The 11,925-nt window shown below is 50.6% G+C and overlaps 1 protein-coding gene across 2 annotated transcripts in view; it reads right to left on the reverse strand.

Moving 5' to 3' along the window:
* The window catches only part of RARA (retinoic acid receptor alpha), a 56,619-nt gene extending 45,604 nt beyond the window's left edge, over positions 1-11,015 (reverse strand). Inside the window, exon 1 of one of the 2 annotated variants that reach the window (XM_051994557.1) lies at positions 10,900-11,015. The gene's annotated coding sequence lies outside the window, so the exon portion shown is untranslated. Of the gene's footprint in view, positions 1-451; positions 674-10,899 lie in introns of those variants that run through there. The other variant, XM_051994556.1, reaches the window with a different exon arrangement.
* Positions 11,016-11,925: the final 910 nt, after the last annotated feature.

Below are 11,925 nucleotides of genomic sequence, written 5' to 3' on the forward strand. Positions count from 1 at the left end.
CACAGACACCGAGAGACACGCCCCCCCAGACAGCCCGGCCACACGGCCACAGACGCACACCCGTCCGGAATCACAGACAGCCAGACACACGCCCAGCCCGCACACAGCACGGCGGCTGACACGCACCCAGACACCCGGACCCGCCTCACAAAGACACTCATACAAAGGCACCAACAGGCAGCAGAGCGGCCCCTCACACACCAGCGCGCACGCACACCCACACACAGCCGGAGCCGCCCCCACTCCGTGGGTTTCCCCGGAGCCCCCCCCTTCCACGCCGGAGGCTACGTCCGGTCTGGGAGTCTAGCGAGCCCAGGATCCCCAGCCCCGCGCCGACTTGTCCCGCTCCCCGCCAGCTAGCGGAGCCGGGGCGCCGCGGGAGCCCCGAGGGCTGGGGCTTGGGGTGAGGTCTCCCCCAAGTCTGGGGGCGGGGTGAGGACGGCGGGCGTACCTGGCAGCGGGAGAAGCGGGTCCGTCTGTCGGTCTGTCTGGGTGCGGAGCGGCGCGCGGCGCGCCCGGCCCCTCCCTCCCTCCTCCTAGTCCTCGGCTAAGGGCTCCGGTCTGGGACCTCGGAGGGGGAGAGTCCGGGACAGGGGCCGCGCCGCTGGGCTCAGGGGCGCGGGGAGAGCACAGCGGCCATGGCGAGTCACGTGCCGAGCATGAAACTTTACCCGGAGCCCGGGTTGGGGGTGGGCGGGGTGCTGAAGGGGTGGGGGTACCGGCCTCCTCCCCACGGGCCCGCCTCCCGCCCCGCCGAGCCGGCCAATCCTCGGACGCGGGGGCGGGGCAAGAGCACTCCCCCACCTCCCCGGCATACACCCCGAGAGGTGTGCTGAAGGAGCCGAGAGGGCAGCGGAGGTGGGGGGAGGCGGGAGCGTGGGAACCCGGGGGAACCCCCACTCCCCCTTCCCCCATGGAGACGGCTCAAGGAGAGGGGGCTGCGGGACCTTACTGGGGCTGTGAAAGAAAGGGTCAGAGTAAGGGGCGGAGGACGGGATCGGGAGAGGTCAGAATGACATCCCTAGAACCCCGGGCGGACCCCAAATCACCCAGTAAGCGCTAAGCTACACCAGGAACACGCAGGGACATCACAGGCGTAGGGAAATCAAGCGACGAGGCTACCTCTGGAGGGAGGGATAGGCTAGGGGCGAAGTTATCCTAGTGACCCAGCCTCTGACTCTGGGGACCCCTCCCACCTCCCCTAAAGCGCCTAAGGAGAGGCAGGTATCAGCCCCAGTAAGGCACCAAAGCTCCAATCAGAACCGAGGGGACCCAGATCTAGATAATCCCACAACAACTATCAGACAAGGCTAGAGGGCGTGAGGCCCCTTTTCTTTACCACCACCACCACCACCACCACCACCCCTTTTTAAAAGGGGCCCCGCCCCCTAACCCCCAAACTCAGCAGCTCTCTAAAGAACCAGTAGGGGGAGCTTAGGAACCTTCTTCCCCTGCCCCCCCCCCACTTTCGGCACACCTCTCCCCCCCACCCCCCGGAGAGATGCAGACTGATTCATTTTCCTTCTTTGGCTCTGCTGGGGGCGGGAGGAGAAAGAAATAAGAGCCAGGTCTCAGCTCTTCTCAAATAGAATCAAAGAATGTCAGAGCTGGAAAGGGCCTTGGAGAACAACAGAGTCCAACCCCCTCGAAATTTACTGAAAAGAAAGCTGGAGCCTGAGTCAAATGACTTGTCCAAAGTCACATGGGTAAGTGGCTTAACCCAGAGCACAAATGGCTTTCTACTAGATCACAGATAACAGCATTAGGATCCCCCAAGTTATGGACCCAGGGAAGGTGGCAGGAGTTGTCTCCCTATTTCAGAATCCCAGCTCCCAACCATACCGATGCAAACATTTTATTTTTTTAAATGCACATTTCTCTCCAGCTTCCTCAGAGACAGCTGGCTACTTGTCTAAGGCCTATGCTTATTTTGGGACTGAAAGGGGCTTAGACAGTAGGAAATCCATGGGGAAATCAGGAGAGACAGACACAGGGTCCTGAGCCACAGACCCTCCTGAAGGACTTCTTAGCTTGAAAGGGGGTCAAAAGCCTGGGCATAAAATGCAGCAGAGACAATCCTAGAATATATAGAATGTCAGGAGAACAGTGGTACCCCAGAGATGGCCTGGTCTAACCTCATTTTACACCAGAAGGAAACTGAGGCCTTTGAAATCAAAGTATCCACCTTGGGGGCAGGTGATTTTATCTTTGTCTTTCCAGCCCCTAGCCCTGTATGGCACAAAATAGGTACTTAAATATTTGTTGACTGAAGGAAGCTACGATAAGAAAACCAACTTCTTCCACTTCCTACTTGGACTCTCAACCTCTTGCCAGACAGGGTAATTTAGAATGACCTCCTGGGTCTGGGCTTCTGGAGAATGACCTATCCTGTTTTTATTTTGGGGATAGGGGGTGAGGAGAGAAATGGATGCACTGTTATGACCTGGCATCATAGTGGTATACCCAGCTGGTTCTGGAGAGAGTATCTCCCCCCCTCACACTCCCCCCTTCCACTCCTTCCTGTCGGATCAGTGCTCTATCTCCTCCTCCCGCCTTGATTTCCGTCTGCCTTTTCAGCCGCCCATCCCCTCCCACCCCATCCAGGCCAGATCCATCCGCAAACATGTGCTCAGCGGGTAGGAATGCACCAATGGCTCCCAGATGTGGATGCTAATGCTTAACCCCTTCTCCCCCCCACCTCCCACCTCCCTACTGATTCAGTTCAGCAACACAGAGTGCTGCTGGGGCGGAGGTGGAAGCAGGGCAGATCAATCACCTGCCCCAACCCATAAACCCACCTCACCAGCCAGCCCCTGCACCCTATCTTGGCTACCACAGCTGGACTGAGCTGCTAGGGGCATGAGGCTCACAGACACACACAGTAGCCTCACATATAGAAGAGCCGAGACACGTAGGGGGTAGCACCAGACTGACAAATGAATCCTTTACCTGTGTCTACCCCAGAAAATGGACCGGAGTTTATATTCTACAAGCTTTCTCAAGCTCACTGCCCAGTGAGTGTTCTCAGCTCCCCCACACACACAACCAAGTGTGTTTTTTTCCTTTTTTTTGGAATCAGGGGTGTTGACCTTTATTTCCCATTCCAAACTACACAGGAACTTTTTAGATTTAAAGAAGGTAAGAGAGAGAAAGGAAGAAGCCTGGATGTCCCATAGCCTACAGGGGGCTTAGGAGAGGAACAGGGAGCCCCAGGGACTGCCCTAAAGTCAGCTTTTTTTTTTTTTCCAGAAGCAGCTGAACTCCAGCTGTGTTGGACACACACACGTCTGAGCAGGAGAAAGCTGCTTCTCCTCCCCACTCCCCCCTCCCCCCATGACCTAGAAGCAGAATTCCAGACCAAAGAGCCAAGGAGGCTTCAGGGGAAAGACACAAATGGTAGGAGATACTGAGAAATGAGAGGCTTTTCAGAGCAGAGAATGAACAGAAAACAAGCTATTCTTTGACGGAACTCTACCACCCCTTCCCCCCCTCAAAGATCTTTTAGTCTTTTCCAGACCCAGCCTTTCCCTCTCCTCACAACCCCCTACACATACATACACACACACACACACACACCCCAGAGATTACAAACACAATAAATTATCCAGACCAGGCACAGTAGAGGTCAGAGGATTGGGGGAATAGAATCACACAAGTTAATACAAGATCTAAATCCCAAACCTGCATCTCCTCACCCCCGATTCCAAGTTCTTTCCATTATACCACCCTATTTCGCCAGAGGTTTAGGTGAAGGATGGAGAGATAAGTACCAATGTGGTGCTGGGAGGAGAAGGAGTGTTTGGAGGTAAAGGGGGGAGAGGATTCTCAACTCCAAGTAGCAGATATGTTAAATGGCACATTTTAAGTCAAGAGAAGAAGAGAAGCTTTTTTCTGTTAAAAGCAGGAAACTCTATGTACCTTTTAGTCAGCATTTGAGAAAGCAACCATTTCTCCTGTCACCAACACAAGCTTTCAACCCCTTTGTTGGAATACTTGAAAGGTTTCCCACTCCACGACAGTATCCCCTTCCCTGCCTAGATTGCCAGGTCTAGGAACTGCCACCCTAATCTGACCACTTCTACAAAGGAAAAGCTAATTGGGATGGGCACAGACATGACTGAAGAGATTAGCAGGAAAAGGGGTGGAAGGAGAACAGAAAATCCTTTAGATCCAGGACAGACCAAGACTTGACAGGCAATGTCAAAGAAACTATCTGGGGATAGAATATAACTCAAATCACAGGCCTCTGAGACCCAGTACCCCCCACCCCATTGGACACAACTAGGGTGACTCAGCTGCATCCGGAAGAGATGCCAGAGCAGTGACTCACCTGCCGAGAAGAGCTGAAATTGGCACTGTGCCAGCTTCTGGGACAGAAGTGACTTAGTCACTGGGGTTGCTGTGCCTACTCGGCATTGCCAGGGAATAAGGACTGTGGGAAGACGGTGGTAGCATTGAAGAGAGTTGGAACCTCCTGCATATTGCCCATGAGCACCCCTGTGTGGAGGCACAATTCAGGGAGTTTTGGTGTCACAGACCATCCTCTGCCCCTCAAATTGGCCATTCTCCTCACTGCCAATGTCTACTCTCTAATTCAGACAAGTCATCCAAGACCCCTGGGATACCCTGCCCCCATGACAATCTGCCCTCTGCCCGTCACTCATCACACACAGTACTGCCAGCTCCACCTCCTCCTGCCACCCAAGTTGTACCCAGGCGCCATGTCTCGCTCAACATGCCCTGGCAGTACCCCCCTCCCTGCCCTTGTTACCCCCACCCCCACATCCCAGCAGCTGCTGAAGTTGTCAGGCAAGAGAACTGAGTGGGTGGGGGATTGGGTTACCGGTGGCTGGTGGGATGGGATATTATCCAGTTCCTTTCCCTGGTTTCCCCAATGGCATTCTTCCTTCCCACTGTCACCCTGGTGCCAGTCTGGCAGAAAATGTCCTAAAATTGGACTCCTCCACTCCCCTTCTCCATCACCAGTCAGCAATTGAAGGTTCAAGAATGTTTGCCAGGCATAAGAATTATTTCCCCACCCAACTCCATCCCCAGCAAAATAATTTCCATATCAATCTGATTCCCCCTTTCCCCCAAGCCATAATACTTTCTTCCAAATCCCTTTCCCTTAGCCAATAAAGAGGTGAAGGAAGGTTAGTTCTAATGGTTCAAATTCAGTGGGATTAAATTCTCCCCCTGAATCCCACCCCATCTCCACGGTTGCCTAGAGTCTCTAGTCCCAGAAGATTGGGGGAGGGGATAGGGGAGCCCCAAGGGGAGTCAGCAGGCCAGACAGCCTCAATCCTCAATCCATTTGCACTATCGATTTCTCACACACTGTGGCAGAAAGCCCAGAGGTTGGGGGTGGGGGGAATGACATAGCCCCCCAGAGACAGAGACACAGACAGTGACTGAGAGGGAAGGAGGAGGGGCAATATCTGCCCAAGTCAACTGAGATCAGCTGAAGGTAGGGGAAGAGGAGAACACATTCTTCCAGTCAGATTGAAAACTGGTGTGAAAGGTTGAGGATCAGCGATGGAACATTGAAAGAATGGGGCACTAACTATCCTAGTCAACACTTAACTCACCCGAAAGTCTTCAACACAGTCTTCCTCCTCTCCATTTCATTTTAGCTCTCTTTCCCTCTGTCCCAAGTCTCAAATGTCTATCTTTGTTCCTCTTCCTCCTTCCGTTTCCAACTTGAGGGAAATCAGAAGTTTAGAAGAAGCCTCAGTAATGCCCCCCTGTCCCATACTGGAGGCAGTGAGGTACAGTAAAAAATAATCCTAGGTTTGGAGTCAGAGTACAAATACTTATAGCTGTGTGACCTTGGATCACTTTTCTGAGGGTTGGATCATATGACCTTAAAAGGTCCCTTCTGGCTTTAAATCTGTTATCTCTTTGAGGATGAAGACTAGGTACAAGATTGACAAAATAACCCAGAACTCTTTTCTGAATGAAGCCTCATGTTAGGAGTATGGGGGAATTAATATCATCTCCTAGTTTTGTCATGGAGTGGACACAGAGGACCCTAATAAGCTTGTTCTTTTGAAATGAGAGCTACATAATAATGATGTCCAAAGTAAAAACTTTTTTGGACCTGAGTTTCCTTACTTGTAAAATGAAGTAAATAATCATTTATTAATTTCTTATTGTGTGCCAAGCATTGTACTAAGTTTTTTACAACATTATCTATAACAACATTTTACAACATTATCTATAACAGTTCTGGAAGATAAGTATTATTATTATTATTCATAATTGAAATGAAATTATTCATACATTCATAAAATATATGAAAAAAAAGAAATAATGATGTCCAGGAGCCAGGACACTTGGTTCCCAGTTTTGCCTTTGCTACTTAGCAAGGGGGGGCGGGGAGAGAGACACACACAGAGAGACAGACAGAGACAGAGACAAAGACTCTCTCTCTGTGTGTCTGTCAAGTATATAGATTAAATTAGAGAAGCAGAGATTTAGAGCTAGAAGTAACCTTGGAGGTAACCACTCATTTTTCAACTAAGGAAATTGGTCCAAAAAGTCATAATAAGTAAAAAGTTAACATTTGAACTCAAGTCTTCCACTGTCAAATCCAATGTCCTCTTCTTTGTTCTAAAGTCACTTTTAAATCTGATATTCCATAATCCCTATCCCCTTCCTGTCTTAACCCAACCTCCCAAAATATGATCCAAACCTCAAAGCTGTCTTCATTACAACTGCTGGGAAAACCTGTCTCCAAAAATCAGAGATCAATAAACCAACCAGGGTAGGGCTCTGCATCAACAAAGGGTTGCCTCAGCAGATACCAAACAAACTGGGTCTAACAAAAGAGACCCTATTGCAATGTTATGGAGAAGGAGGCAACCTTTGGCAAGACAAAGATCTAAATCAAGTAGCCAGAAGAGCTTGGGAAAGAGATGAGGAGATGGCTAGGGCTGCCTTTCTCTCCTTCTACTCTGCTAACTTTCCCTTAGTTCTACTCCCTCAAGCTGGGTCAGGCCACATTCCAACCCCCTGGCTCTGATACTTATATGGATCTGACTCCATGATCCATCCCAAGTCTAGTGCCCACCCCTATCCTTATGCAGTTCCCTCCCTACCGCCAGCAGTCCTTCAGATCCCTCCTCACTCCTTCAGCCCCCTCCCGCCCACCTTGGCCAACAGTCCCCCTTCTGGACTGCCCCGTGCCTTTCTGCACGTCTCTCCTGCTAGGGGACAGGCCAACTAAAAATAGTCCCTGCTGCCTCTTGCCCACAGCTGCCCAAGGAGCAGGAAGTGAGGGGGGAGGGAGAGAACTGTGTGCCATCCTGTCCCCCCCCCCCCCATTCTGAGCTCAGAATGATGTCCAGCACTTCGGCTTAGGGCAGGTGCCAAATTGGCCATCCTGAGGGCATCCTACCCTCTTGGGCAGTTTTAGCGGTTTGTGTCCACACTCTCAGAGCCAGCTCCTACCACCACCAAAGAAGAAAGGAAAGAGGGGGCAGACTTGAGGACTCTTTCAATCCTCAGCCAATCAAGGTCAACCACAACCAACAAACAGAATGGTGACTACCCCCAAAAGACTGAGATACTGGAAGCAGGAGGGGAGAGAATAGATTTGAGAGTTGGGTGAGGAAATACCAGCTCCCCAGGCTATTCTGAAGGACAGGGGAGTAGAGATTCCCTCCCCTTAACTCTTCTGGTTTTATAGTCCTTTCTCCCTACTAGCTGGAAAAGGTCAGTGCTCTAAAAACTTAACAAGAAAAGGATCCAAAGCAGGAGATGATAGTTTAGTAATCATCCATCTATGTGAAAGGGACAAACAGGGCATGGAGAGACTTAAAAAAAAAAATCTCAGCTTCCTAAATATAAAGCTGGAAGCTGGGATACTCACTGGACACACCACTAAGCTATGCAAGTCTGCTTGACCCAATCCCAGTGGCTTTGGAAGCTCAGGGTTTAGGTTGGGAATGGGGGTTGGGATGACTACATTAATGGTGTCCTGGGATTTCCAGTCACCTCCCAGCCCAGAGAGATGATTCTCCCAACCCCATACAAAAGGAAACCAGCTCAACAACTCTCCACAGACTGCCAGAGAAGACATACACAGTGAAGAGGCAAACCCAGGAGTCCTGGATCCCAGCCCAGAGACTGAGTGAGAAATACCTTGGAGGTGAGAAAAAGCCACAGAAACACCCATATAGCTCTTGCAGAATTCAGACAGTAGGCTCAGTGGGAAGTTCCAATAGATGGACTGAGAAGTAAGCACCTCCCAGGGCATCAAGAAAAGACAAAGGACATCAGAGATTGGCAGCTGGGAGGATCTATGGATCTTAGGAAGACAATTCAGATATTTATTTATTAAGCCCTCACTAGGGTAGATTAAATTCCAGGCCTGGAGTCAGGAAGATTCCTTTTCCTGAATTCAAGTCCGGCCTCAGACACTACTAGCTGTGTAATCCTGGACAAGTCACTTAACCCTATTTGCCTGTTTCCTCATCTGTAAAATGAGCTGGAGAAGGAAATGGCAAACCACTCCAGTATCTTTGCCAAGAAAACCCTAAACGGGGTCATGAACAACATCAACAACAAAGCATTTACTATGTGCCAGGCTCCGTACCAGATATTGAGGATAGAAAAAAACAAACAACTCGATAGTTCTTTCCCTCCAACAGCCTACATTTTATTGGAATGCAAGTGAGAAGGACATAATATCTATCCCCCAAAGACGGAAACCCCAACTGTAGGAACTCACTGGACCTGTCCCACACTATCTAGGTCCTTGTTGTCACTCTATAACAGATGTGAAAAACATTCACAAGAAGCAAACATCAAATATCTGGCAAGATATCAGCAAAACCCACAGTAAATTCTGCCCACCATCGCCCAAATCCCCGCCAACTTGCAGGTCCTCTGGGCTAGTTATTTCCGGCCTCCCCAGAGGAATTGAGGTGTGCTGGAGCTCTGGGTACCACTTTGACCGTCCCCATAGGCCCAGACTGCTTTCTCAGCCACCACGCATCTCGGCTGTCCAATCTGATTAGTCCTCCTGCTCACTGAGCCAGACAAGGAAGCCATGGGGTAGGGGAGAGCCAAGGCCAAGGACAGCATTTGAAGGATGGAGGAAAGGAGGAGGAGTTGAGGTTGGTAAGGAGGCAGGGCTTTGTAATGCTGAAGTTAGGAGCTAAGCACGGGGACAAGTTTCATACCACTAGGGGGGAATACAAGCCCTTGTGTCAGACACCAAGGGAGAGAAATCTCAAAAGCAGCCAACACCCTCCCCCTACAACAAAACCTGATCATTTATTGATTCTCCCTCCCCACATCCCGAACTACCTGAATGATCTGAAGTCACAGAATACGTTTTTTGGAGATTGGGGGAAAGGTAAGATAGAAAAGCTAGTGATGAGTTATTGCCAGTAGACCATAGCCCTCCTCCCCCTAAGTTCCTATCTTTTTACAGAAAAAAAAAAAAGACCTTAAAGTCAGCCACTCTCCTCTGCTCCTGTCCCCCAGGTCAAAGGCCAGTGGCACTGTGGGTTACCAGAGCACACCCCACCAGACCCAGCTTCAGGTGGCCCCAGAAAAAACAAGAGCCTCACCAATGGCTCCACCATTGCCCTTGGTCATTCCCAATTTCTCCTTCTGCCTCTTTTTCCCTCCCCAACCTACTCCCCCCTTCTAAAGGGGAGCAAGATACACATGAATTAAGAATAACTGAGATTGTCACACACATTGACACGCTCTAGAGCTGCTAAGGATAGGACCAGTTCATCTGGCTACTCCTCCCCACGGAAGGAAAAAAATAACAAAGGGTAAACATGGGAAAGCAGAAAGGCCTCAGGGCCACCCAGCCCCAGGGTAACACCAGAAGCCCAGGGCTCTGGAAGGAGAGGAGCCCAGGGAGTTGGCAGGGCTGGGCGACTTCCTGGTGGCCTCCTCCATCTGGCCCACAACAACTCCCCCCCCCACCTCCCCAGCCATCTGGGCTCAGCCTGCCTCCTTCCTTTCCTGGGCCAGACTCTGGGATCCCTCTTCTGCTCATTCAGCCACCTCTAGGACAGCACGAGATCCTACAAGCAGACATCCCAGGCAAAGCTGATCGAGGAAGGGACAAGGTCGTGTCTGCAGTGCATGTTGTTTTTGTTTGTCTGTCTGTTTGTTGTGGGGGGAAGGAAGCAGGGGAACAGGTGCCGAAGGAACATAAAGCTTAGGGACCCTGCAGGAGGTTTGGGAGAGAGAGGGCCAATACAGGGCAGGGCCTCGATCTTAGGCCCACCCAGCAACCCTTAAAGCTGCCTATGAAATTCCCTCGCAACCCACTCCCCCTCAGCCTTTACCTCTGACCAACACAGTGAGAACGTGGGCAGAGCCTGGGAAAGAAGTATTTTAACTCCTTTGCACCTCTAATGTCCAAAAAGCCCCCCACTCCCATTAAACTTTACCTTCTTGCCCTTACTGGCATGAAGGGGCTGAGAGACAAGGATCTAGGATGCTCTCCATTCCTCTGTCCCCATTTCCCCTTCCCTCCCCAGTTAACTATATTTTCTGCGCACCCCTTCCCCCCAACTTGCTGACTCTTCTTTTTTCTTGGGGAGGAACAGACATTATTCTAGTGCTGGGTTTGGTGGGGCCTGAGCAGACCTCTCTTCTCCACTTTCTGCCTTTACCCAAGACAAGGGACAAGGATGAGGGGCAAAAAGAAAAAAAATGCCAGGGAGAAAATATGGAAGGTTAGGGAGCCTAGAATTGGGAACTTTCTGGGGGAACCCCGGCTGTTCTTATTCCAATAGCCCTAGACTATGGTGGCTAGGGTTGGGGGAAGGGATGGGGATAACCTGAGATGGTAAAAGAGCTGAGACTCAGGCAAGTGGCCAGCCCTGGGGACATGTGGGTGGGGGCAGGGATGCACAAGCCTACCTGCTCAGGTGTGTGCTGGCAAAGGGGCGATGGGGCTCCCAGGAGATACGGGGAAGCCCTCAGCTCGATTCAGGATTCCCCCCTGCTTCTGGATTAGGCTGCTGCAAGAGGCGCCGATTCCCGTTGGGTCCTAAAGTCCATGCTCCGACTCACGTTCTCCCCGCCCTCCTTTGCTAGCAGTGGCTGGATCAGTGGGTGCAAAAGTTGGAGCCTGATTTTTTTTTTATTGGGAGGGGGAAGGAAAGGAAGTCGAGTCACAGATGGGACTGAAAATTAAGGGGCACCTCCATACACACTATCATGGAAGTGAATTAACTTCCACCCTCCAATCCCTCGGGGCTGAGCAGACAAGGTCTTTCCTCCCTTGGAAATAAAAAAGAACTTTGATGGCAACAAACATAAATGTAGCCTAACCTCATCATACAGATAAGAGGTCTAAAAGGGGTGGCTTTCCCAAAGTTGTGGAGATCCTGGAATCAAGATTTGAACTCAGGTTTTGTGACTTTAAAGTTCGATGCTTTCTCAACACAGGACCAGAGGAGGGGGTGGAATTTAGGGGACAGGTTTGTCCTCTCTCCTACTACAGCATCCTGGTGGAACTATGCTGCTCCCTCCCATCCCTTCTCAACTTCTGCTTAGAAATCTTTGAGACCACCGAGGGAAACAGGAACCTGATTTCTAACGTAGGAGAAAGACAGCATGACTTGAGAGCTCTTGCTAGAAGTTAGGGAACTACAATGAAGAGCAAAGAAGGTATGGGTTAAGTAGAGTCTGTTTGGAGAAATACTAGAGCCTAAAGACAAAAATTTTATCCCTCCTAGGGAGATCAACCAGACCAATCTCACCTCACTGACATAGCTCTATTAGCAGTCTATACTCTTGACAATGAGCAATATCTTTAGGATTTTTTTTTTTGGGGGGGGAGAGGGAAGAGAAGGATATTACATGACACTCATAGACAACCTTTTAGAGAGGAGTGGGGAACAGATCACTGGGAAAATTAGATCAACACCAAGGTTCCTGACC

This window comes from Antechinus flavipes, chromosome 4 (genome assembly GCF_016432865.1).
Source record: "Antechinus flavipes isolate AdamAnt ecotype Samford, QLD, Australia chromosome 4, AdamAnt_v2, whole genome shotgun sequence".
Classification (NCBI taxonomy): Eukaryota; Metazoa; Chordata; class Mammalia; order Dasyuromorphia; family Dasyuridae; genus Antechinus; species Antechinus flavipes.